We start from the raw sequence: 26,895 nt of genomic DNA on the forward strand, positions 1-26,895 counted from the left end.
AAGGTGTGAGTCCCTGTAATATCATAATGACAGTCATCTGTCTGCGAGCCCCCGTCACTCCAAGCCATCCCTCACCGGTCTGTGATCTCAGACTCTGAGCCATGCAAATCTCTGTGACAGGGTGCTATGTCTCTGTCTCTCTAATTGGGCGGGATAGAGTTGTTTATGGATGGTGTCGGCATTTAAGCCTCTGTTGGAGGTTGCTCAGTGATCGTTAGGAATTTGCCTTGCCAGCATCGCCAAAGATGCATCCCTTTGCTTTGTTGGATGCCAGGGTGATGGTGACGCAATGAGCTTTTGTGAACGATAGCTCAGTGTTCGACTGTTAGAAAAACAGTTTGGAAGTTAAAAAATAAATAAATGTAGATATTTCTCATCTTGATGAAGCTAAAACTTTAGTTCATGGACAGGAGCAATGTTTTCTTTCCACGAACACATCTGGGCTGAGCCAGAACAGTGTTAATGCCCTGAAGATGAGGCCACGAGCAAAAAAAAAAAAAAAACAGTTTTAAGTAGAGACCAGTTTCTGAACACTGTTTTACTGGCACATTGGTCACCTTTAAAAATGGCAGGCAGCTAGACCCTTCTTACCCTGGTAAGGCGAGTAGGTGTTTCTGCCATGAAATCAGAGAGGGATCTTTTAAATATTTAGGAAAACATGCAAAGTGTCATTTTAATATATAATCAACAGACTTTAAAGGGACTCAGATATGAGCTAGCTGGGCAGGGATGGCTCAGCTGGTATCTTTTCTGACTTTAAGCACTAGAGAAATTGGAAGCACTCTGGCTCTGAGTCCTCCCCAGGGAGGATGGAAAAGGAATGGAGACTTCGAAGTCTGTGGCTTTTCTTTGATTCGCTCACCTGTGTGGCTGTGATTCTGTGACTTGACCTCTCTGAACTCTGGGTTTCTCAGCTTCTCGCCAAAGTTCATGCGTGGTGCTTCCAGCTCAGTAGGAGGTCTGTTTAATCTTGGAGTGACTTCCTAGAACAGTCTAGCACGTTCTACAAACTTAAGAAACAGAGATTACTTCTAACCGATGCATCCCCACCACAGGAAGCTCCCCCTTGACTCTTCTGGAAAGGTACCAGGGACAAAGCCACCCTTCCCCGGGGTTGGTGGTAGCAGAGACAAAGTATGGAAGGAAGGGGCCAGAGAGAGAAGGGTGTGGCTGATGCTGCTGGGAAGGGTGTAGCCAGGGAGACCTATGGCGTGGGAGGGACATCGAGGAGGTCACTGTCAGAGTTCCAAGGACCGGCTGTGTTGTCCTGTCTATCCATGAGGGAGTAGCAGGAGCCAAGTGAGAGGCCCAAAGCCAGTCTTTTCTCTATGAACATCCTAGTGGGGAAAGTTTGTAGGAAATGAAGTTTCCAGAAGCCCTACAACCTTGTGTAGTCAATCACAAACTTTCCAGGGTGGTCCTGTTCTGACAGCTAGAACTGGCTGACCAGGGTTTTAGCTTATCCTCAGTGACCCACCAGCTGGACCATCTTTAAACTAAACCTTTTATTTTATGCACACGTGCACGCGCATGCACATGCGAGCACACACACACACACACACACACACACACACACACACGACCGCATGCACCACCTCCAGCCCAAGCCCTATCTCCTTTTTCACACAAAAAAAGGGAATTACATCTTTATCTTTATTTCTTTATTGCATGTTCATGTATGGAAGTGTAGACTATGTGCCTTGGTTCCTCCTCCTTGGGGATCTTCCCCTTCAATCAAGATTGGAACGCACGTCCTCAGGCTTGTTGGCAAGCACCTTTACCTCCTGAGCCAACTCTTGGGCCCTGGTTTCTCTTTTTAAAAACTTCCCCCTTAGTCCTCCGGAGCAGGATGTAAGGAACATGTCTGCCAGGAGACCTCTGTCTAAGCAGAGAGACCAACAAGGCTCAGTAACCTGAAGCTTGAACTGAAGTAACACACTGGGCAGGGACTGTCCTCTCGTGCACACCAGGCCTCCTGTCCTGGAATACTAATGTACTGGTGGTGAATGTGACCAAAATAAAGAGGAAGGCTGGAGGAGAAACTTAAAAAGTAAGGTTTTCGGGAATGGAACTGCCACTAACCCTGCTTCGTGGAATAATTGTCAAATTGTCAAATGTGTGCATAAACACATGAATAAGATAAATTTATTTCCATTATTCACCTTCTATGCTCGTTCCTTTATTTATGTTTTAAACAACGGTTACAGTAAACATAGCCATTTTTAATGGGGGGGGAGCCTGTTGGGGGCTGGGAGAGGATGGGGGAAACCACCGCACACCCAAATCCTGCTTCTTCCTTACAGTAGATAAGAGAAACCTTAACTGGAGCTGTGCTCCCTTCTCATGAGAGTGATAAGTGCTGGTTTATTGCGAAATGTCACAAAATCAGAATGCCATACAACGAGACGTGAGTGGGTGGGAAATGCTTCCCTGTCTCCCTACCCCAACTACTCAGACCCACTACTCAGGGTTCCAGGGGTTCCCCTCCTAAGCCCAGTTCAACTGCCTCCTCAGCACACTGACGGAAATCAGCCAAGGCGACCTGTCTAGCAAAGCCTGGTCCTCGAGGTCCCAGATTCCGATGATGCTGGTGCCACGTCTGACCACCAAGACTGTAGCTGTGTGAGTCACCGGCCTCCAGGAGTGGGATCCAGAGAAACTCGGTTGCCAAAGCAACAAGGATGCTAATGCATGGGGGAATGAAGCTCACGAGGCCCAGGGACCTCAAGAAGCACTGAGATAGGTTAGAGTTGGACCGACTGAAGTCTGCGTCATGCCACACACTTGAACTGCAGTACAGGGGAGCCCTGAGAGAGGCTACTGGCTTTAGGGGCACTGATCCCCACTCCTCCACCAGTGGGGAAGATCGCACAAAAACTTACCCTTTATTATCTGTGTCCTCGTTCATCTTCCCTCCGAACTCTTTTTCGTTCTTAGGCGAGGCTCAGCCGTGTGGCTTGTGTTGTCCAATCAGAATTGAGCATTGTGTACAAGCGGTTCCGTGGTTGCTGTTGGAGGGTGCACAGACCAGGAGGGTGACAGTTCTACTTGACTCGGGTTTAGGAAAAGAAGACAGAAGAAAGTGTCATTATTTTTACTTTTTTTGTTTAGATCATGTTTTGATGTGTAGCCTGGCGGCCTGGAGCTCACTAGATAGGACCAGGCTAGCCTTAAAGTTACAGAGATTGCCTCTGCCCTCCAAATCCTAGGGTTAAAGGCACACGCCATCATGACCAGTAGAAGTTTCCTTTTTCCCCACTTTTTTCTACTCCCTCATCCTTCTAGGCCTTTCAGGAGATGAGGTGTGTTGATAGCAGGAGAGGTGACAGAGACAATGCCATTTTGTAAGCGTACATCTTCATGAGGTGCACTGTGGGCAGCAGACAATCTGTAGAGTCAGCATTCAGAACTGACTCCCCTGGGGAAGGAGTGGGGTCTCCACCAAGTGGGGTATCTGGAAGTCCCACCCCCTAAATACGAGCCGCAGTCCATTCAGGATCACTTCTGCCTCTTGGGCACCTGCCTAGACCCCAGGCCACCCCCATCCTCTAGTGCTAGGCTGGTTCTCAGCCTTGTGGGGCTGGGGACCCCATGAGTACCTCTCAAAGCAAGTCATGACAGTATTGACTTTGTTTTAGTAGAAGTAGTGAATGTGGAGGAATCTCGATGTTTCTGCTCTGGGGCTCCACCGCCTCTCCCTACATTCTTCTCAGCAGTGGGAGGACACGCTCAGATCCTATATCCACACATCAACCAAACTCTCATCAATGGAGGGGGGCGGGGCGTGCGTCCGTAGTAAAGACTCAGCAATGTTGTGTGCCGCTTCTTCTCCCAGCATTTGTTCTCACTGGCTATTACTACAAGACCTGTTCGTTGCTTTTCTGTTGCTGTGATAAAACGCCACGACAAAAAGCATGGTGGGCGTGGCACCAAGCAGCAGGCAGGATGGCAGGAGTGGGAGGCTGAGAGATCACAGCTTCAACTACACGCAGAAAGCGGAGAACGAGAACTGGGGCAAGGCCACAGACGCTCAAAAGTTCACCACCCCGGCCCCGCCCCGGCCCCGCCCCGGCCCCGCCCCGGCCCCGCCCCGGCCCCGCCCCGGCCCCGCCCCGGCCCCGCCCCCTGACGCACTTCCTCCAGCAAGGCTCCTTGTCCTAAACGTTCCATGACTTCCCTGAAAGTACAACCAACTGGAGACTAAGCGTCCCAACGCAGGTGCCTGTACTGCCGTGTAAGAAATCTGGAGGTGGGGCTGGGCGTCCCAACGCAGGTGCCTGTACTGCCCTGTAAGAAATCTGGAGGTGGGGCTGGGCAGGGGCTCACCTGGCAGCAGCATGTGCTGTTCTTGCAGAGAACCCAGGTTCAATTTCCAGCACCCACATCAGGGAGCTCACAGCCCTCGATAGCAACAGGTCCTAGGGATCCCACACCCTCTTCTGGGTCTCTGTGGGCACTCCACACCTACGGTGCGTATACAAACATGCGCATGCATGCACATATAAAACAAAATAAGAGGGCGTCTGGAGGTGACTGAAACCTCACTGAAGGTTTGCAAAGAACCTTTGTAAGTACCACAATGTTACACAAGGGGCTTGAATACCCACGGATTCCCGTAGCCACTCAAGACTTGGAGGCAGTCTCCCAGTACCAAGGGCCACTGTGCTGTCCAGAGTCTGTCCCATAAACATTACTGAGCTACCGCCCGTCCCTCGGGCTTCTGGTGTCCCCCATCAGATCCTTCCACACTCCTCTGGCCTATTTCCTAGGTAAGCTGACAAGAGGGCAGAGTGACCCTTGGTGGCTAGTTCTCCTGTCACTTGAAGAAGTGTTAGTGTATTCGGCAGCTCGTATTCTTTTTTTTAAGTTAATATTTTTGAACTATTTGACTTAAAAGCAGGGGGAAGCAGACACGAGCCTGTGCTGAATACATGCACACAATGGAAAGTTCAAAAGAGGAACCTGTAAAAGCAGTAAAGGGGGTTTGTCTGCCCCCTCCCCCACCCCTGCGGGACACCATCCCACCGCAGTCCAATGGCCAAAACCAAGAAATCAATGTTGACAAGTATTATTCACCACATCTCAGGTCGTCTTTGAACCCCGCCACCTCTTACTCGTTTTCTTTGCTCTTCTAGGATCAAATTTAGGGTTTCAGGTTGGATTTAGTGGCCACAGCTGCTTTGTCATTGTCATTATCATTTCCCTGTGCTGTGTTTTGTTTCTATTTTGTGTGTGGGGGTGTGTGGCGGCCAAAGGAGAGCGCTGAGCTCCCTACTCTACCATTTTCTTCCTTGTTCCCCTGAGACAGGGTCTTTCACAGAACCCAGGCTCAGCCAGACACCAGCAAGCCCCCTGCAATCCACCTGTCTCCAGCCCGCAACTCTGGAGTCACAGGCATGCACAGCTACATCAGCTTTCTGCACGGGTGCTGGGTGCCAGATCAGCTTTCTGCACGGGTGCTGGGGTGCCAGATCAGCTTTCTGCACGGGTGCTGGGTGCCAGATTAGTCCTCCTGCTTGCGCAGCAGACACCCTTACACACTGGGTCATTTCTTCAGCCCCTTCCCCGTCGTTTAGGACACTGAGCCTCTGACAAGTACAGGTCAGTTATTTTGTGAGCTGTCTCCCACTTCGGGCTTGTCTAATGTCTTCCGATCTCTGGGTTGACGTTAGCTGTCGCGCAAAGGATCACCTGCAGTGCTGCTATTCCTAGAGACAGGACACCAGCAGACTGTGGTGGTTTGAAAGAAAATCACCCCCAAAGGGAGTGGCACTATTAGGAGGGGTGGCCTCATTGGAGTATATGTGGTCTTGTTAGAGGAAATGTGCCACCGTGGAGGAGGATTTTGGGGTCTCTTATATGCTCAAGATACCACCGCGTGTCTCAGACCACTTCCTGTTGCCTTCTGATCAAGACGTAGCCAGCACCATGTCTGCCTGTACTGCCATATTCCCAGACACCATGCTCCCTGCCATGATGGAAATGAACTAAACCTCTGAAACTGTAAAAGCTTCCACCTCAACTAAGCGTTGGCCTTTATAAGAGCTGCCGTGGTATCAGGGCTGGAGAGATGGCTCAGAGGTTAAGGCCACTGACTGAGGTCCTGAGTTCAATTCCCAGCAGCAACGTGGTGGCTCACAACCATCTGTAATGAGACTTGACGCCCTCTTCTGGCATGCAGGCATGCATGCCGGCAAACACTGCTGGCAGAACACTGCCGACAAAACATTGTATACATAATAAATAAATAAATCTTTAAAAAAAAAAAGAGCTGCCATGGTCATGGTGTCTCTTCACAGCGACAGAAACCCTATGGTGCCACCTATGTTGCTGACCCAGGGAGTCAGTTTTTAGGGTTATTTAAAGGCATCTTCATGACTTCAAAGTCCCATTCCAGGATGGACAAAAGCCCACAGAGGCTTGGTTCCTGGAGTCAACCTTCCATGTCCTTACATCCACCCACCCAAGTCTCTACCCAGCTGCTGCAGGATTAGCTAAAGCCCAGGGAGGGACAGAGAGAGTGGTGGCTGGAACCTTAGATGAAGGTCTGATGACCTTATTTCTGTGAGGGAACCTTAATGGCCTCCATCTTGTGAGGGTCTCCTGTGGGTCACCACAAGCACTCTGATTCGAGATGGCAACAGCCGTGTCATGCCCTGAGGACAGAGTTCCCACTACAACACCATAGCAACGTGCGCCCTTCTCAGGAGTTTCATGACATTGACATGTCTTATTACTGGTGAAGTTCCCTTTGATCACATGCTTTAAGTGGTGTCTGGTGACTTCTGTTAAAATGTGAGGTGCACAACTCCTCCAGCCTTTGACTCCGTAGTGTTAGGCAAAATACCATGAAGCAGGAGGAAGCCATTCAGCACCCGTCTAGCTGTGTGATTTTGTAATATGACTTTTATCTAGACAATGGTTTTTTCACTTGGTGAAGGAGATTAATATCAAGCACCTTTCCAGGCTGCTGCACAAGACAGTGAGAGCTAGGCAAGCCAACAGAAAGCATCACAAGTGGAAAATTCTGTCCAGGAAGATGGCTTAGTGATAAACCACCAGCCTGAGGACCTTAGTGCAGATCCCCAGAGCCCATGCCAGGTCAGCAGTGCACATCTGTAATCCCAGTGTTTCCATAGCAGTGCACATCTGCAATCCCAGTGTTTCCATGACAGGTCAGCAGTGCACATCTGCAATCCCAGTGTTTCCATGACAGGTCAGCAGTGCACATCTGCAATCCCAGTGTTCCCATGACAGGTCAGCAGTGCACATCTGTAATTCCAGTGTTTCCATACATGTCAGCAGTGCACATCTGCAATCCCAAAGTTTCAGTAGTTTCAGTGGTGTGACAGAAGGTACAGACAGTGACTAGAGAGATAGCTCAGAGGTTAGGAGCACTGGCTGCTCTTCCAGAGGCCCTGAGTTCAATTCCCAGCAACCACATGGTAGCTCACAACCATTTGTAATGAGATCTGGTGTCCTCTTCTGGCCTGCAGGGATACATACAGGCAGAACACTGTATACATAATAAATAAATAAATCATTTAAAGAAGGTGCTAACAGGAGAATCCCTGGAAGCTTATGAGTGGGCTCACCTGGTACGGGAAACACCAAACAAGAAAGAAACCCTGCCTCAAACAAGGTTGTCCTCTGACCACACCCTATCATGTGCCCTCCCACATACACACAATGTGCACACACACACACAATGTATACATCACACCATACACTCCTGCACACACAGACACACAAAGAGTTTTTAAGTGGATAACTATAAAGACATCTTCAGCAATTTATATACACAATGTACACATGCACACACTCCATGCAAACATGCACACACCATGCCCGCTGATCAACCGCTTATGGAGATGAAACCTGGGAACTTGGAGATGTAAGTGACTGTCCCGGTCAAATAACTCTGGTGTCAGAATCGATGATGACTCACCAGTCACAACACATCACTGTGGTTCCCCAAGGTGCACATCTGTAATCTCAGTGCTCCTATGCAGGTCAGCAGTGCACATCGGTAATCCTAGACTGTCACTTTGCTATCAGTCATCTTTCTTAGGTCTAGAAAGGTAGAACCACAGGACATACAGTAAAGTATGCATTTCCTGGAGTTAGGAAGCATCACTATACCAATCACACACACACACACACACACACACACACACACACACACACACACAGGCACACACATACATCCAGATCTTAGCTGGATCCTTCAGGCAAGTGGCTGGAGATGATCTCCTCCTTTCTTTCCCAAGGACCTTATTCATTAAGTTGATGTGAGGATTATAGACAGATATCTAATGGATGGATGGATGGATGGATGGGGGCTGGAGAGATGACTCGGCAGTTTAGAGCACTGGATGCTCTTGCAGAGGACACACGCTCAGTCTCAGGTACCCACATGGTGGCTCACAACCATCTGAAACTCCAGTTCCAGGAGATTCAAAGTCCTCTTCTGGCCTCCGTAGGCACTTGATGTGTGCGGCGGCTCGCTTTCACATCTCGGTGGAACCTCCAATTGCGGCGCCCGTGCCACAAGCAACTCCGAGGTATCAGGAAAAGAAAGACCAGATGTCCAGCTGTTTGTACTAAGAAGTGACTTTATTTTTGCAAGTGCTAAGAGGTCTCTCTCGTAGGAGGGAGCAGTCATATATATAGTCTTACAACACAGTAGAAAAACCCCAGGTGGAAGAGAGCCTGTTTTCCTCCTGCTAGATGTTGATGTCAGTGGGGCAATGCAGGGGCAGTAAGCCAGGACTAGAAAACAGGATGCACCTGTGGCTATCAGCTGACAAACAACTCAGAGGCCCTGTGGGGGCTAGGCCCCAACAGGTGTGGTGCTCACAGCATGCAGGCAAGATAAGTGTGTGCATGAACTAAATGAAAACTCCTGGCACATCGAGGAGCATGAAGGGAGCAAACAACATTTGTGATTAGCTGTAATCACCACCAGCTCACCCAACAAGTACTTATGAGACACTCGCCATGCACCACTGAACAGGGACCAGCATCCTGCTTTCCTTGCTAAGTTTATGTCACAGTTAGGAAGACACACAGAGAAACAAAGACAGGGACTGCCACACACCCTGGTTCAGTCAGGGTTACTGTGTGTGTGTGTGTGTGTGTGTGTGTGTGTGTGTGTGTGTGTGTGTGTGTGTGTGTGTGATACCATGACCAAAAGCGACTTAGCGAGTCAAGGGTTTGTTTGGCTTACACTTCCTTTTCACTGAAGGAAGTCAGGACATGAACTCAAACTGGGAAGGCACCTGGAGGCAGGAGCTGATGCAGAGGTCATGGAGGAGTGCTGCTTACTGGCGTGCTTCCCTTGGAGGCTCAACCTGCTTTCGTAAAGAACAAGGGAACACCAGATCAGGGATGGCAAGACCCACGATGGGCTGGCATGTCCCCCCATCAATCACTAATTAAAGTGCCTTTCATACCCGCCTCCAGCCAGACCTTATGGAGGGATGTCCTTAACTGAGGTTCCCTTCTCTCAGATGACTCAAGCTTGTGCCAAGTTGACGTGAAACTAGCCAACACACGCCCTAAGTATTCATTCCCTAAATAAGTCTATGTCTTTTGTGTTGTGTTGTGTTGAAACAGGATTTCACAGTGTAGCCCAGACTGGTCTCAGTACCATAAATTCCCATTTCCAGCCTCTGGGTACCAGATTATAAGCACCCAGGTTAATCCTTGCTGGTTTTCCTAATTCCTCCTTCCATATGAATGAAGAGCTGCCCACTACAACTTTCCGAGCTAAAATGCTCTAACTGATTCTCTGTCAGGTTAATGGTTTGCTTCCCAGTTCTTCAATTAGACTGACTGCTTCCTTGTGGGGTCTGTCTCCCACTTCCCCGCACTGAGTGTCTAAGTGCTATTATTAGTGTGCCCTCAAAACGATTCCTTGGAGCAGTGGTTCTCAACCTTCCTAATGAGTGACCCTCTTATGGTAATGACCCCAACCATAAAATTATTTTGTTGCTACTTCATAACTGTAATTTTGCTACTGTTATGAATCATAATGCAAACCTCTAATATGCAGGATACCTGATATGTGACACCCCTCCCCCAAGGGGTCATGAGAACCACTACCTATGAAGCTTCCAGAACAACTTTTGAATCCCTTCAACAACACTGTTCTACTTCTTATTACATGGTCCATGTTCTCTTCGTCAGTTGACAAGGACATTTGAAAAATGGTTGCTGAGATTTTCTTGTACCCAGGATGTTCTGGGAGGAATGATGTCTAGCTTTAAATGTCAACATGCCACAACCTAGAGTCACCTGGGAAGAGCCTAAACAGAAATTGGCGCAGATCATGTTAGCCTATGTGCATGTCTTTGTGGTGATTGTCTTGATTCCTCAATGACGTCAAAAGACCCAGCCCATTGAGGGTGGCACCATTCCCTAGACATGGAGTACTGAGCTATACAAGACAGGAGAAAGCTAAACGGAAGTGAACGATGGGTGTGCTCATTTCTCTGTGCTCTTCAGTGCGGGTCTGAGTCTGAAGCGACTAGCTGATTGAGTCCACTGCCTTGACTTCCCCTCAACAATGGACTGTGACCTGGAACCGTAAGACGAACAAACCCCTCCTTCCCCAAGTCGCCTTTTCTCGGGGTATTTTATCACAGCAACAGAAATAAAACTGTAACAAAAAGGTTCTCAGATGTTTGTTGATTGAAGTGGCACATCAATGGATGAGCATGTCCTAACTCAGCGTTTGCTTAACTGTTACCTTGGAAGGCAGTGGCTCTGTCTTTCTCATATGATATCGGTTAAATAAGTGGAACTTAGCAATACCGAGCATATTTGCTCCAGTTATTTTTGCTTGTGTTTTTTGGTGTCACTTTTTTTTTATTGGTGTCCCTATTTCCTCTGCTGAAAATGCAGTCCTCTCTCCTTGAAAAGGTCTCTTTTTTTCTGCTTTTTTTCCCCTGCTACATTGAAAAAGGGAGGTGCAGGTAAGGCATGAGTTGTTACCTTGGCAATACAGAGCTCCAGAACTCACAGGGGTCACTTTTTCCTGGCAGCATATAGTTCCCGACTTTTCATGAACTTAGACAAAGCCCATGGTGGAAGCATAAACATCCTTATCTCACTATTCTTAGCTTGGCAGGAAATTCTTTACGAACTTTACTGTTTTAAAAAGGCTATGAAGACCACATTTTCGTGTATGTATTCATGACAGCTGCCAGCTGGTAAGAGGGCTCAGAAAGGACAGACAGGTGCTTGCTGCCAAGCCTGACAGCCTAAGTTGCATCCCTGGAATCCATATAATAGAAGGAGAGAACCGACTCCCAAAAGCTGTCCTCCGTTCCTGTTGCTATGATGAAACACCATAGCCAAAGTCAACTTGGGGATGAAATGGTTAAACTGGCTTATGCTTCCAGGACATAGTCCTTTACTGAGAGAAGGTGGGTCAGGAACTCAAGTAGGAGCAGAGACAAGAAACATGGAGGAGTGCTGCTTACTGGCTTGTTTTCCTACACAACCCAGGAGGCACCATGCACAGTGGGCTGGGCCCTCCTACATCGATGGGCAATTAACAGAATCCCCACCACATGCCCACAAAGGCAGTCTAAATAAATAGCAGACAAGAATGGAGCATTCTCATGCAGGGTGAAGAAACAGCAGGTGAGGAACCAAAGGAACGAGAGCAGTTCAGGTGCAGTTCACACAGTGGGGCAAGGTGAGCCACTTGGAGCTAGAACTGTGTCAAAGATGAGGGGGCGAGCTTTATGTAACCCAGGGGTCAAACTCAGAGATGAAAGGGGGACCTGTGTCCTGTCATCATCCCTAGATGTAAACTCGATTGAGTGAACTCAATCTCCCCAACCCTCAATGGTTGACCCACAGAAGGCATAGATCAACACCCACTCCTGCAGCCAGAGGGTGCAGCATAAACCAGTCTCATGTGTCTACAAAGATACCAGTCTCGTGTGCCTACAAAGATACCAGTCTCGGGTGCCTACAAAGGTACCAGTCTTGTGTGCCTACAAAGATACCAGTCTCGTGTGCCTACAAAGATACCAGTGTCGTGTGCCTACAAAGATACCAGTCTCGTGTGTCTGAAAAGATACCAGTCTCGTGTGTCTGAAAAGATACCAGTCTCATGTGTCTGAAAAGATACCAGTCTCGTGTGCCTACAAAGATACCAGCCTCGTGTGCCTACAAAGATACCAGTCTCCTGTGTCTACAAAGGTACCAGTCTCGGGTGCCTACAAAGGTACCAGTCTCGGGTGCCTACAAAGGTACCAGTCTCGGGTGCCTACAAAGATACCAGTCTCGTTTGTCTACAAAGGTGCAAGTCTGGGTGCCTACAAAGATACCAGTCTCGTGTGTCTACAAAGGTGCAAGTCTTGGGTGCCTACAAAGGTACCAGTCTTGCTTCTCCACATTCTTTACGTGCATCTTCCAAGGAGATCTCACTCAAAAATGAGCTCTGCCTCTTGCTGGTTTCCTCAAGGCAGGTGTTGTTTTCTTGGTTGTTTGTTTTGTTTTATTTTCAGGTCTCTCTACATAGCCCTAGCTGTCCTGTAACTCACTCTGTAGACCAGGCTGGCCCCCAACTCACAGAGATCCATCTGCCTCTGCCTCTGCCTCCTGAGTGCTGGGACCAAAGGCCTGCTCTATTGGGCTGTCTTTTGATATGTCTGACTTAGCAACACTGTAGACCCTAAACATCTTTTTTTTTTTGACCCTAAACTTCTTGAAGGGAGAATCATGTCTTACACTGAGGCAAGCTACCGCATAGATTGGGTATGGGGGTAGAAATGTCAGCTCTTCAAGGATCTCTTACATGAATGGGGGCCGTGGGATCATACATCAGCCACCAGACACATGGTATCCCTCCACAGGAACCCTCCTTTGAACTGTGGGTGGCTTTACTCCTAAGTACAGCATAGAGCGATGCTTGGTGCATGGGCAATGAATGAGCAATGCATTCAATGAATGGGCGGGTGAATGAATGAATGGATGAATGAATTTTGCCTTTGGTTAAGTGCAGCAATAATGAGAAAGACATTTTACTTTGTCGTCTGGATTTCGAATGCCTCTGCCAACAACGAAAACTCCCTTCCAGGGAGGGCAGATGGCGGCCTGTACAATGAACAATTTAATCTTTAGAAAATGGAACAGTTTTGCCAGCAAGCTCCATTTTTCTCCACGAACACATTGTCAATAACATGCAATCTCAAATATGTGACAAAATTGATGACTGGGCCCTGATTTATGGAAACAACAACAAATTAAATGACTACCTCTCCCTTGACTCACTCAGGGTCCTTAGGACTAACCCTCTGTGCATTCATAACTGGAGAGATCAGTGAAAATGCCTCGTCGTGTGATAGCTTCACGGTGTGGAGGGACGAAGAGGTGTCCAGAGCCTCCTAACTTAAAATCGGGACGGGAATGATCACTCGTGGGACAATGACTACCTCAGGAAGCCGCTGGCTCTCTGCCCTCACATGGATCTGGAGAGATGGCTCAGTGGCTAAGAGTACTTGTTGCTCTGTCAAAGGACCAGAGTTAGGTTCCCAGCCCCCACAGGGAGCAGATCCCAACTGCCTGTAACTCCAGCTCCAGGGGACCTGCCTCCCTCTTCTGGCCTCCACAGGCCTGTGGACTCATGTGTACATACAAACACATAAACAGATATACTTATACCCATAATTAAAAATAAAATAAATAGTCTTTTTAAAGAAAGAATTGCTTGGCTTAAAGCTGTCCGGGGCCTCCAAAGTTCCTTGCTGTTTTAGGCTTCGGACTTCTTTGCTATCTGATGACTCCCATGAGGCCTTTCTCAAAACTAATGTTTTGAAAGACAGGCAATGAAGTACTTATTTTTTTTCTAATCATTGCAGCACAGTTATCAAATATTAAAGATTGCAATTTGCCGGTGTCATGACATATGAAGTCATTCTATGCAGTAAGTGGCATGACCATCACCACAGCTAATCACTGGTGTAGTTACAATATAATGAGCATAGTTAATATCACAGAGTCTATGCAGCAGCTAGAATGTGACATGAGGTGTCTGTGACATTTTGGTTAAAAATGTTGGTGATAAAAATGACAACGTGTTACCATCATGGTTTGATGCCATTGACGGAAGTGCCGACTTTATCAGTTCTCAGCCTCTGGACTGTGGCCGAGGGAGGTGAACATGGATCTTCTGAATTCTATGCACGGACTCTAGGTCAAGACCCCTTACTGGGGTTTCCCCTTGGTGTGAGCATGTCAGTATGCAAACCTGAGTATGGAGATGCACACCTGCACCCCTGACCAGCACTTGAATCGAGCCTGGCTTACTGCTATTTGTGTATTGTGTATGTATGTACGTGTGTGTATGCACATGTGTATGTATGCGTGTATATGTGTATGTGTGTATGTATGTGTGCATGTGTGTGTATGTGTGTACATGTGTGTATGTATGTGTGTATGTGTGTGTATGTGTGTACATGTGTGTATGTATGTGTGTGTATTTGTGTGTATGTGTGTGTATGTGTGTACATGTGTGTATGTATGTGTGTACATGTGTGTATGTATGTGTGTATGTATTTGTGTGTATGTGTGTGTGTGTGTGTTTTGGCATGCATGTGCTGCAGCTTGCATGCGGAAGTCAGAGGAGAGCTTGCTGCAGCTGGTTCTCTTTCCACCATGTGGGCCCTGGGAGTTGAACTCAGGTCATTAGGCTGGGCAGCAAGCAGCTCCACCCACTGAGCCATCTTGCTGGCCCTGCTGTTATCTTCTTTTCTCATTATTATTTATGGAAACAACTCCTAAGCATAAGGCATTGACACGCAGATATACATTCCACAGACTTCACTCAGAACGTGTCAGGTAAGCCCCTGCCGTGCCCACAGCACAGCAGTTAAGTGTGGAGGGAGGGAGAGGCCTGTCTGCTGGAAATATGTTTAACTAGGGGACACAGGAGGACCAAAGCCATTTTGCTGCTAACTGAAAGTCTAACTCACAGCACAATGCTGGAGCAGGGGTGGGGGATTCTCAACTCAGAGTAATCAGTTCTCTTAAGGGTGTGTGTGTGTGTGTGTGTGTGTGTGTGTGTGTGTGTGTACGTGTACCTGTGTGTATATATGTGTGTGTCTGTGTGTATATGTGTCTGTGTATGTGTGTACGTGTACCTGTGTGTATATATGTGTGTGTCTGTGTGTATATGTGTCTGTGTATATGTGTGTATGTGTGTATATATGTCTGTGTGTCTGTGTGTGTATATATGTGTGTGTCTATGTGTGTATGTTTGTATATATGTCTGTGCGTCATGTGTGTATGTGTCTGTGTGTATATGTGTATGTGTCTTGTGTCCATGTGTGTCTGTGTGTGTGGATGTTTGTGTGTGTGTATATGTGTCTGTGCATGTGTGTGTGTCTGTGTGTGTGTATGTTTGTGTGTCTGTGTGTCTGTGTGTGTCTATGCATGTGTGTGTCTGGGTGTGTGTATGTTTGTGTGTCTGTGTGTATATATGTGTGTATCTGTGTGTCTGTGTGTCTGTGTGTGTCTGTGCATGTGTGTGTCTGGGTGTGTGGATGTCTGTGTGTGTGTGTATATGTCTGTGTGTATATATGTCTGTGTGTCTGTGTGTCTGTGTGTGTGTATTGAGGAATGTGAGAGCAGATGCCCACAGAGTCCAGAAGCGTCAGGTTGTGAGCAGCCTGCTTTGAGTTCCAGGAATGGAACTGGGTCCTCTGTAAGAGCAGCACTCCTGACCACTGAGCCATCTCCCAGCCACTCCCCAAGCCCTGCCTGTAAATACTCAGTGAAGGAATAAATACCCGCAGTCAGCTCTTACTGGAGCATTTGTCTCTGGGGCCAGGATTGCAGAGCTGTCGGTCTGAGAGACCAAACATCTCAGGCAAAGGAGCCCACTACCGGAGAGACAGCAGTCACTCCCGTGCTGTGGGCGATCCACGGGTGCTCAAAGAGCTGCTCCCCACAAGCTGGGGACGACGAGCTCCCTCTGCAGACAGCCAGGTAGCAAAACTTGGACTCTGCAGACCTCGAAGTCTTGATCACAACTCAAGAACTCAGCTGTGAGGATGCCCATGCAGCCCCAGACAACAGGTGAACCAACACCTGTGCCCGGAAGACTTACCACAGATGCTGAAACTGGGACTGCGTGTAGTCTTTGTGTATCATGACTTAGTGTGCTTCTAGTTCTCGACCTTTTTGAAACCTCGGGAAGCGCTATCATCTCAAAGACCATTTGAAAATAAGCAGCAGGTGAGATCTGGTGCAGGAGCAGAGCTCACCAATGGGCAGAGTGCCCTGTGGCTCTGGTTACACGGCTGGGTTTGAGAAAGTGGCTGAATCTGTTTCCTTCTTGCTCACCTCTGTGGTCTGGCACCTGCAGATGCTCTGCCTACATAAAGCCCCCCAGTTCCCCTCCCCCCACGGGGCTGGCCCTCCCTCACTGTCCAGGTCTTCTTGCAAATGTCACCACCTCAAGAGCACCTTCCTGGCCCCCTGCTCACACCTGTGCCCCTCAGGTTCCCAGAGCCTGCCTTGTTCCCCCACCCCCACCCCAGCACTCCCCTGCCCATGACATGGTCATGATGGCTTGATGCCACATTGACCTCTAGAGCTCAGGAGAGCCTTCTAACTTGTTCCCCGCCATGTCCTGGGTCAAAGCAGACACAGTCAAGACAAAGATACTTCCCAGTATTTGTTTCACGTTCAGTGGTCAAAGAGGAGGCCAAACATGCACAACCAGGGACCAGAGAGATGGCTCAGTGGTTAAGAAGACATACTACTCTCACAGAGGTCAGGAGTTTAATTCCCATGAGCTCATAGCCACCTTTAATTCCAGTCTCTGGTGCTCCTATGCCCTCTCCTGGCCTCTGAAGGTACTGCATCTGCACAATGCACATACATGCATGTAGGCAAACATTTCTACACATGAAATAAAAACAAATGAATCTTCTTTTTTAAAGCACAAAAATTTTATTGCCTCACCTTTCTCTTCAGGCACCAGGTGTCATTAGCCACTGATATCACCATTGTGTGAGTTTACAACAATATTAGTAGTGGCTGAAGGTTTTTCAAGTAAATCTGATAGGGAGCCCAATCTAGAAAATAGATAAAAATGAACTTTCCATTCTTGAAGTGAGGGTGGAGATCCCCAGACGTTCTCAGACTTGCTGCCTCTGGAACACTCCAGGTCCCTCTACCTCTGAGCAGCTGTTTGGGCCCCTTCTCTTGGTCTAGAGCTAACATCTGGAATGCCTCCATTTGTTCTAGAGCTAACATCTGGAATGCCTCCATTTGTTTCTCCAAGGTCCTAGAAGCTGCTTCTCACCTCCCTGTGGAAGCTGACAAATTACAGAGTTGTCAGTTTCTAAGAACTGCTCAGGGACTTTCTTCTACGAAACTAAGTTCTCCAAGAGTGCCCCAGCGCCATGCTGTTCAGTGCCATGACATGCTGGTCACCAAGCTGATCTATGGAGATATGTGGGCTTCAATTTTACTTCATTTACCTATGGTAACGCCCTTAATAATAACATATGACCTTCCCACCTCAAACCAGGCAGGATAGTCAAGTGAGAACACGCTTGAGCACATTTCCAGAACATGGAAGAACAGGCTGCCTAGAGGCCCATGTGGTCATTTCCGAACACTGGGCCCTCATTTTCCCTTCCCTGCCTGCATCAACTCAGGCTGCCACTAAATGCTACAGACTGGGGGGAGGGGTGCCTTACACCGTTGACATAGGTTTTTCTTACAGCACTAAGAGACTGGAAGTCCAAGATCACGTATGGACACTATTGGCTCCCTCCAAGGCCATGTTCTTTAGTTTGCACACAGCTGTCTTCTAGAAGCCTCTTCTCAGGGTCCTCCCTGTGTGTGCACACTCTTGGAGTGTTCACATTCCTTTTCCTTATTGACGATTCCAAATTGACACGTCCTGGGGTGGTTGGGATGCATGGGAACACAGTCCAGCTGCTGGCATTGCTTTGTCAATGAAGCCCTTGTCATTTCTTCCCGGTCCCTGGCGCCCCTGGCCCTCAAGAGGGGCAGGTCGAGGCTATGCGCCCCCATGCCACCCCCCCCACCTCCTTTCCTATTACTTCACACACAGCTCTGCTTGGATGTGCTGACAGGTTTCTAGTAAGTTCTGTGTGGTTCTTAGATGCGTGTCATTGCGGTTCCGGAGCTGATCTGGGGGCAGAAAAATGAGCCCAGATCAGTAACCCGGCTGTGAGCCCGAAGGCACTCCCTAGGGGACAGTGTAGGCCTGCGGTCCTGGTGGGTGGGGCCGGTGGTCGCAGAAGACTTTGGGATCTAGACTTCACCTCTGAGAGCCATGGTGGCCTCAGTCACTTTGCACTCCTGGGAGCCAGTGGAAATTTCTGGAAAATGGCACCACTTGCCACTCGCACCCCAACCCTTCTGTGGGAAGGTCTATATGCTTCCCATGGTGCCTGGCGTCGCGGGGTCATTTCTAGGCAGCCTTGAAAACAGTGATCCACAGAAGCTGGGACTTGAAGCCCTGTGAACTGGGCCTTGACATGAGGTTCGGTGTCTCTGTAGGCAGTGGTTCACGCTCTTCGTTTTGCTTGGGAGTGTTTGCTGGTGGACGTGTGCTACAAAAGAATTTAGTTTATATGGAAATGCAGATTTAGGGATGTGAAGAGGAGAAAAAAAGAAATCAAGGAAATGTATGATATAATTTTGCAAGTTATGTGTTTTAAAATTGATGATGATGATGATGCCCAGACCCAGCCCAGGGCAGCTAAGGCAGGGTTGTGATGAGTGAGACTACCTGCTGTATGGGTTGCATAGCGGGGTCCTTGCCAGCCTGAGTTACATAGTGAGAGTGTGTCAAAGAGAAGGAGATGACGAAGAGAAGAGGGGGAAGGAATAGGGAGAATTAACTAATTAAATGAACGACATTAACCCATTAAGCTCTCAAACACTAAAACAATGTTACAGTCTCCTGGAGAGCAAAACACTGCAGTGCCTCAGCTATGCCTGAGACCACCAGAACCCCCGGGAGTGGGCTCCAGGGGTGGGGTGGGATGGGGGGGCTCGGAGATGAGTCCATGAGGGTCACAATCAGATCACCTGTGAGGTTTTGGCCTGGCTGCTACTGGACCATCTCAGAGCCTTGTTCTCCTTGTCTGTGTTGTCAAAATTAACTGCTGAACGGACTGGAGAATTCTCAGTTGAGACTCCTCCAGGGGATTCAAACTCAGTTCTCAGCCTTGAGAGCCGTCGGCTCTCACAGCCTCTGTAACTCCAGTGCCGGGAGATCTGGCGCCTTCTTCTGGCCTCCAGGGGCATTACCCACACATGGCGCATATGCACACATGCAGACAAAGCACCCATACGCATGGAAAAACAGATGCAACTTCTTGACAGCTAAACGTGTAGACTCCGAGCAATCGAGAAGTGAGACAATAACTAACAGGCGTGTCTTACTGCCATCGTGAATGACGTCCAATGCCCATGATTTCTGTGCCTCCATTTCACCACCTGTGAAATGGCAGGAAGATCAGGGGTCGGGGGTCAGGGTGGCCCTGAGACCATCCACTTCCATTCCTGTAATTCTATGCAGGCAGAGGAATGGACCTAGTGTGGGAACATTGATCTATTGCTTACACGATATATTATTTACAACAAGCGAGGGCTGAGAGAGGAATTCAGGGGAACCCGTCTGGACTCAGAAACAAGGAAAGAGCCTCTGAGAGTGGACTGTGGGGTTTCCAAGCTTCAAACACAAACAAGTGAACCTCTTTCACTTATTTATTAAGGAAGGGAGGGAGGGCACATGCACTCGAGTGGAGGTCAAAGGACAACTTTGCAGAAGTTGTTTCTCTCCTTCAAACATGTGGTCCCGGGGGATTGAACTTGGGCCAGCAGGCTTGTTGGTAGGAGCCTTTACTCTTGAGCCATTTCATGGGCCCATAAATAACTGTGCCCCCTTTTTTTTAAGACAAGGTTTCACCATGTAGCCCTGGCCAGCCAGAACCTTACTATGTAGACCAGGCTGGCCTGGAACTCAGAGATTCATCTGCCTCTACCTCTTGGGTGTTGGTGTTAAAGGTGTGCCACCATACTGGGCCTTGTTTTTTGTTTTATTACTTGTTTGGTTTGGTTTTTAGCATCTTAAAAGACCTGGCTCTTGGGAGCAATCTTCAGGAATTGCTGCTCACTGATCTGAGACTCAAGACAAGTCTTGATTTTATCTCAGGGTCACTGGGAGAAAGTACACCCATGACCCCTGGGTCCTCCCATGTAGAAAGGAAACTAGCTCATGGGGCTCCTTTGTGACATCCGGCTATAACTGAGAAGATCCAGTTTGGAACTGTGGTGGTTATCGCTGTGACAGAGGGTACGCATCAAGGACAGGGCAACACTGGCCGATGACGTCATCCTGTTCCCTAAATCTGTTTCCCAGTCTCGAGACCTCTAAACAGAGGTCATGAGAGCTTCCTTCAGGGATTGGTATAAGAATTAAATAGTGATCTCATAGTGTTGCTACTTTTCCAGATCCCCAGCACCCACAACAGGGAGCCAATCTGATGTCGTCTCCTGTCCCCTTAATCAGCTGAATGCACACGCGCTCGCGCGCGCACACACACACACACACACACACACACACACACACACACACACACACACACACACACTTAAATAACTAACCATTCCGGAGCACCAGGTCAGCCTTGGCCACAGGACAACATCAAGGCCAGTCAGCCTTGAGACCTGATCTCAAAAGCAAAAGCAAAAGTAAAAACAAAAAAAAAAAAACAAAAGAAAAAAAAACCTGACTAAAACGGGAATCAATGGTGAGCCCCCAATTAGGGGAAAGAGTGGTTAAAATGAAAAAGACATCATCTGAAAAGCAAGCTTTATCTGAATTGCATAATTATGTAGCCCAGCACACCAGCCTTTTTGCCAGTGTAGACACTGCACAGACAGTACCCCAGAGGCTTTAGATCCACAGCCACAGAGGTGAAGAAAAATGTCCCCATGACTATTTTCCAGGCTCGAAAGGCAGATGCCGTTTCCTGGGATCCAACAGCTCCCAGTTTCGACTCCAATGAAGTCTCCCGGCTGTGTCTACACTGTGAACCTCATTTGGCCATAAGTCACTCGAAATAAATAACATTTGGCTCTACGCCCCACATAGAGAAGATGGGCGCCACAGTGAATCATGTCGTTGGCGGCCGACTTGAAGCTGTCCAGGTTGTTTATGGTGATGTCTGCCAGCAAGTAGACCTCTTTCAAACAGTTTAAGGGCTGTTTGGGAGCATAGGGAATGTGATTCTCTAAGAACGGGGACAGGAAAATCACTCGCCTTCTCCTTTCCATGGCCAAGCACCAAGGGCAACAACCACCTGGCAGCATCGACATGAGATCTGCAGCCGCAAGACATGAAATTATAATTAACATCGAAGCCACCAGGGACCCTGTCCTCCCCATTCTCACATGGCACCCTGGTATTTATTCCCTTTAAATTTAGCCTTTGAAAAGATGACAGTCGCTGGACAGTTTTTCAATCCTTATCATTCTTCATGATATAGTTTTCCCGAACACTGCGCCTTCAGGAAATTCTTCTCAGGCTCAGCAACTGCCATAAAAACTGGAGAACAGGCTCACAGGCAGAAACACTCGGATCCCCTGCTGCCTCCCCCCCATCATCCCCACCCTTCCCGGACCACGCCTCTGTTTGCTCCTCTGTAAGCAGGGTGGTGATGCTACCCTCGGCTGGACCTACCTGCAGGGCCCGTACGGGGCACTTAATGAAATGGTGGTGTTGTGAGTGTGCATTCTCTTGCTTAACAGGCGGTGACATCAAATGTTTGGAAGGCTGCTTTATCCCTTTTTGTGAATAAAACAAGGGAAACTTTTCTTAGCTTCCCATTTGAATTGGCAACTGATTTCTTTTCACGCTGTGTTGGGTGCAGGGGCTGAAGAGCCTCTCTGCAACTTTCATTTTTAAATTTCCAGAAAGAAAGAACAATCCGTTTTCTGAGGGCTAATGACTTCTTCCTCAAGTACAAACAAATTTCATGTGTACGTCGTTAAATTCATTCTGCACCTCATGCCACAGCATTTCCAACACACTTTATTGCATGCTACATAATACACCCACAAGGGGAGTGAAAATCGTTAAAGGCATCTGGATATTTTTTATTTCGATTTTTATTTTAGGCATATGGGTGTATGGGTGTATGGGGTATGCAGTGCACAGATGTCAGCGAGGGCATCAGAGTCCCTGGAACTGGAGTTACAGATGGTTGTGAGCCACCATGTACATGCTGGGAACTGAACTCGGGTCCTCTGGAAAAGCAGCCAGTGCTCTTATCCACTGAGTCATCTCTCTAGATCCAGGAATCTGCATTCTACTGGGCACTTATGGTGTGATGATACCCATGTGACGTCCCTGATCTGGTGTAGAAGCGGTCGGAAGAGAGAAGCATCTTCTCCCAGAATTGGGAAGCCATAAAACGGCACAGTCTCCGTGTTAACAAGTAGGCCAGAGGGACGCGGAGCAGGCGAGTTGGGTTGCTCAGTGGAAGAGCGCTTTCCTCACATGCACAGAGCCCTGTGTTCGATCCCCAGTTCTGCAAAAAGACAGGAAAATAGTTCGAGCAAGCTTCCTTTGGAGATTATAAGAACTAAACAGGGGCCCGTGAGGCGGTTCAGAAGCTTGGACACTTAGAGTAGAAGACAGACTGCTGTGGTTCATGTGTGCACATGTACACACACACACACACACACACACACACACACGAGTGATAATAAAATATTTTCAAAGCATTAAATGCAACATGTCGGGCAGTGGTGGTACCCACCTTTAATCCCAGACACCGAATGAAGAGTAGAATCAAATATTTAAAACAAAAAAGAAAATATTCCTTTCTGTCCATGATAATTAATAATAATATTTTAACCATTCTTTCTTGCCAAAAAAAAAAAAGTAAGTTTTACTTGTCGCTGAGCTCCTTCTGTTTTTGATAATCATTCAACTCAAGCCTGGTCCAGGTGTCCCACTTGTTAAAAGGCTCGTGGGGGAGTAGAGGGGAGTGGAGAGCAGGGGCTGGCTCCTGGCCTTATCATCTTTCAATTTGGGTTGACACACCTTTGATTATAGTCAGGGATAACCACTGAGCAGTTAAGATTCCATGTTCCCGTCGCTGGCTGTCAGGAAGGTTGCAGCGGGCCAAGCTTCGTGGCGACCCTTTCATTCCGGCTTCCTAACTGCTTGGGCAGCCCGAGGGTGAAGAGCCAGAGTGAAGAAAGAGGTCTGCACAGCCACTAGTTCTCAGCTGACACTAGAGTGAGGTCACTGGTGGCACTTGGTGACAGTGCTGGCCCCGCTCCCAGGGGGCCCTCTGTCTTCTCTCCTGCCGTTTCTCTTGGCGTTCCGGGAGTGTTACCCTGTCTCTGACGGTTTATTCGGCAGCCGTCTGGCACACAGAGATACAGAGGGTCGTGAGTCATTTGGGATAGCTCAGGGAGAGACCTTAATCCTTACCGGTCAGGGTTAGGAAACGCCTAGGGGATTACTAATGCCTACCTCTGGGTGTGAGGCCTAATCAAAGGATGTATCCCTTAATGGGTTCAGAATTGGCACGTTATTTGGGGTGGTGAAGTGGGGGGAGGGGGAGGAAGGGGACCATTGAAGGGAGCAGGTCTCCAGAGTGTGTCCTTGAGGGCAATAGCTTGTCCCCTTCCTGCATCCCCTTTTCCTTGGCATCTTCTCCGCCATGAAGATCGAACCTTTGGGAACACTAAGCAGAAGAAATCCTCTGTTAAGCTCTTCAGTCAGGAGTTTGGTCACAGCTACAGAAAGCTAACAAGGGCCTCACCAAGGAGGCAAACCAGGGGCATGAATCAGCAGCTCCTATGTGATGGTGCTAGGAGGCAGAGGTCCCCACCTCCAACCATGGGCAGTCGCCTGCCAGGCTCGGGTCCTGGCGTGTCTATCACCCGTCTGACACACCTGTGAGATTTATTACAAGCCAAGCTTTAAAGGAAGTTCAAAAGTTGAGATTTTTCCAGTGTGGCAATTGCAGCTAGCTTGTCATTCATATTCCCCTGTTCCAAGGGGAAAACTGTCCAGATAAATAACAGTAGTTTGTGTTCCTCCTCAAGGGTGGGATGAAACTGCCCTTTACAGAGCAGCTCTGGGCTCCGGGTGCAGATCCTACTGACGTCAGGGACAGCTGGTCTGTGCCCAAGAGCAAAGGCTTTGAAATAAAGAAAATATATATTTATGCTGAATATCTTTTTTAATTTTTTAAGATTTATTTATTTATTACGTATACAGTGTTCTGATTGCATGTGTGCCTGCAGCCAGAAGAGAGCACTAGATCTCATTACAGATGGTTGTGAGCCACCATGTGGGTGCTGGGAATTGAACTCTTCAGGTCCTCTGGAAGAGCAGCCAGTGCTCTTAACCACCGAGCCATTCCTCCAGCCCCTGAATATTTTTTATAGTTTTTTTTTCATTTTATGTTTTATTAGGGGTGCTCAAGACAGGGCTTCTCTGTGTAGCCTTAGCTGTCCTAGAACTTCCTCTGTAGACCAGGCTGGCCTAAAACTCAGAGATCAGCCAGCCTGTACCTCCTGAGTACTAGGATTAAAGGCATGCACCATCACCGCCCAGCTTTGAATACTGAATATTAGAATAATCCATTTTACTTACAATCAAGTCACCTTGGTTAAGTCACTTCAGGGACCCTAAGCCTCTGAAAAGGAAGGCTGGGTTGACATCGGTAAAATCACATCACTATGATGGGTCCGGATGGCCACCACAACCCTCTGCTGATGTGCTAAATGATTTTAAATGACTCAACCCTTTGTTGTTTGAGGAAAGAAAAGAAAGAGTTCCTCCTCCCACCACATAGAAACTCTGTGTGTGTGTGTGTGTGTGTGTGTGTGTGTGTGTGTGTGTGTGTGTGCGCGTGTGCTTGTATTTGTGGGGGTGGGGCTTCTGACTTGTCTCTGTTTTCAATGGTAGAAACAAACTTAAGTGGAAGAAAAGAATTAACAAAGGCCATGGGGGGTGGGTGGATGCTGAGGATGTGGCTCATTGGGAAGAGCGCTTTGCCTAACATGCATGAAGACCCAGGTTCTCTCCCCGGCGCTGCATCAAGTGGTATGGTACCACATTCCTGGAATCCTAGAACTGGGGAGACCGAAACAGGAGATTTACAAGTTCACGGTCATCCATGGCTATGCTGCATAGTGCGTTTAAGGCCAAGCTGGACTCCAGGACACTCTTTGCAGGAGGCAGGGAGTTCAGGGGGATTTGGATGTGGTGACAACCACCTATGGAGGAGCCCAAGTTCAAGGCCAGTCTGGGGCACATGATAAAATGAGAGAGATTTTTTAAAGCATGATCCACATGAATTTGTGTCTGAATATCAGAGTATTACATGCACTTAAGCAATTATCTTGTTCTCTGCAAGAAGGGAAATTTGTCCACCAAAGTTTAAGGGTTTCTTCACGGAGAGATTTCTCTTAGGAGAAATTAAATGAAGCACTGATGGTGAGACCAAGCAATGAGAGGGAGCCAATTTGGATTTTCAAACTGTAAATCAACTTGAAAAATATTAACTGCGGTTTCTCTGAGGATGGCACCATTAAAAGTCCCTATCTCCATTTTCCCTTTGTCTCTTTGTCACAGTCTCTTTCTTGAATGATTTTTTTTTATTTTCAACATTAGTATTTCACTTGTGTTTTCCATTTTCAGCCTAATAGCTCTGAGGAGACCTACAACAGGAGTCAATTGTCACATGCCCCTTAAACTGCTCACCACAGAAGCAAAATCACCCAGACCCCTCTGCCTTGGTCCATTCCAGAAGTGTGTGTGTGTACATGAATGTGCTTTGAAAGCAAGGTGCCATGGGAACCTGTGTGGAACTGCCAGGGGTGTTGCTCAACAGCCCGTCAATCTCGGGGTAGAATGTGTGGTCTTCACACATGGGCAGTGTTGAGAGGAGACCAGACCTGCAGTGAGCTCCCCTAAACCTCTGTGCTGTGAGAAGCCACACCCACCCGGTGGGAGGCTCTTCACAGTACTGGGGACCTAACATCCCAGCCTCCATCTATCCCCTTCCAGCCATCACAAAGTGCTTCTTGATGCAGTGTGACTGGGGCGTCCCAACAAGAGCAAGAGATGCAGGCAGGATAGAGCAAGGGCTGGGGAAAGCAGCCACTGATCCAAACGGTTTGCCACAGGATTTAAAAAGCTAGTGTGGCTGTCCTGTTAGGGTGACTGTTGCTGTGATGAAACACCAGGCTTCCACATCACAGTCCATCACTGAAGGAAGTCAGGACAGGAACTCAGACAGGGCAGGAACCAGGAGGCAGGAGCTGATGCAGAGGCTGTGGAGGGTGCTGCTTACCGGCTTCCTTCTCATGGCTTGCTCAGTCTGCTTTCTTTTTTTTTTTTTTTTTTTTTTTTTTTTTTTGGTTTTTCGAGACAGGGTTTTTCTGTGGCTTTGAAGGCTGTCCTGTCCTGGAACTCGCTTGGTAGTCCAGGCTGGTCTCGAACTCCCAGAGATCCGCCTGCCTCTGCCTCCCGAGTGCTGGGATTAATCAGTCTGCTTTCTTACAGAACCTAGCACCACCACCCCAGGGACAGCCCCACCTGCAGTGAGTGGGACCCTCCCCCATCAATCGCTAATTAAGAAAACGCCCTGCAGCTGGCTCTTACAGAGGCATTTTCTCAATTGAGGCTCTCTCTTTTCAGATGACTCCAGCTCCTGTCAGGCTGACATTAAGCTAGCCAGTACAGTGGCCAAATTAAAGTATAGATAATTCTAAACATCTGTTGGTGGCTCCTTAATGAATATGAAAATAAAGCTATCTTTTTTGCCTGACTCTCCCTCCCAAATTCTA

At 48.1% G+C, this 26,895-nt stretch overlaps 1 protein-coding gene and 1 long non-coding RNA gene across 3 annotated transcripts in view; one reads left to right on the forward strand and one right to left on the reverse strand.

Moving 5' to 3' along the window:
• Positions 1 to 4,009, reverse strand: part of LOC110341719 — a 7,942-nt gene extending 3,933 nt beyond the window's left edge. The window contains exons 1-3 of the long non-coding RNA XR_002383700.2: positions 3,600 to 4,009; positions 2,883 to 3,052; positions 863 to 1,010 (exon numbers count right to left, since the gene is read on the reverse strand). This is a non-coding gene — a long non-coding RNA (uncharacterized LOC110341719). The remainder of the gene's footprint in view (positions 1 to 862; positions 1,011 to 2,882; positions 3,053 to 3,599) is intronic.
• The window catches only part of Tshz2 (teashirt zinc finger homeobox 2), a 440,107-nt gene that overhangs the window by 400,792 nt on the left and 12,420 nt on the right, over positions 1 to 26,895 (forward strand). The gene's annotated exons all lie outside the window — the stretch shown is intronic.

The sequence above is a fragment of the Mesocricetus auratus genome, unplaced genomic scaffold, assembly GCF_017639785.1.
Source record: "Mesocricetus auratus isolate SY011 unplaced genomic scaffold, BCM_Maur_2.0 Super-Scaffold_100028, whole genome shotgun sequence".
Lineage (NCBI taxonomy): Eukaryota > Metazoa > Chordata > Mammalia > Rodentia > Cricetidae > Mesocricetus > Mesocricetus auratus.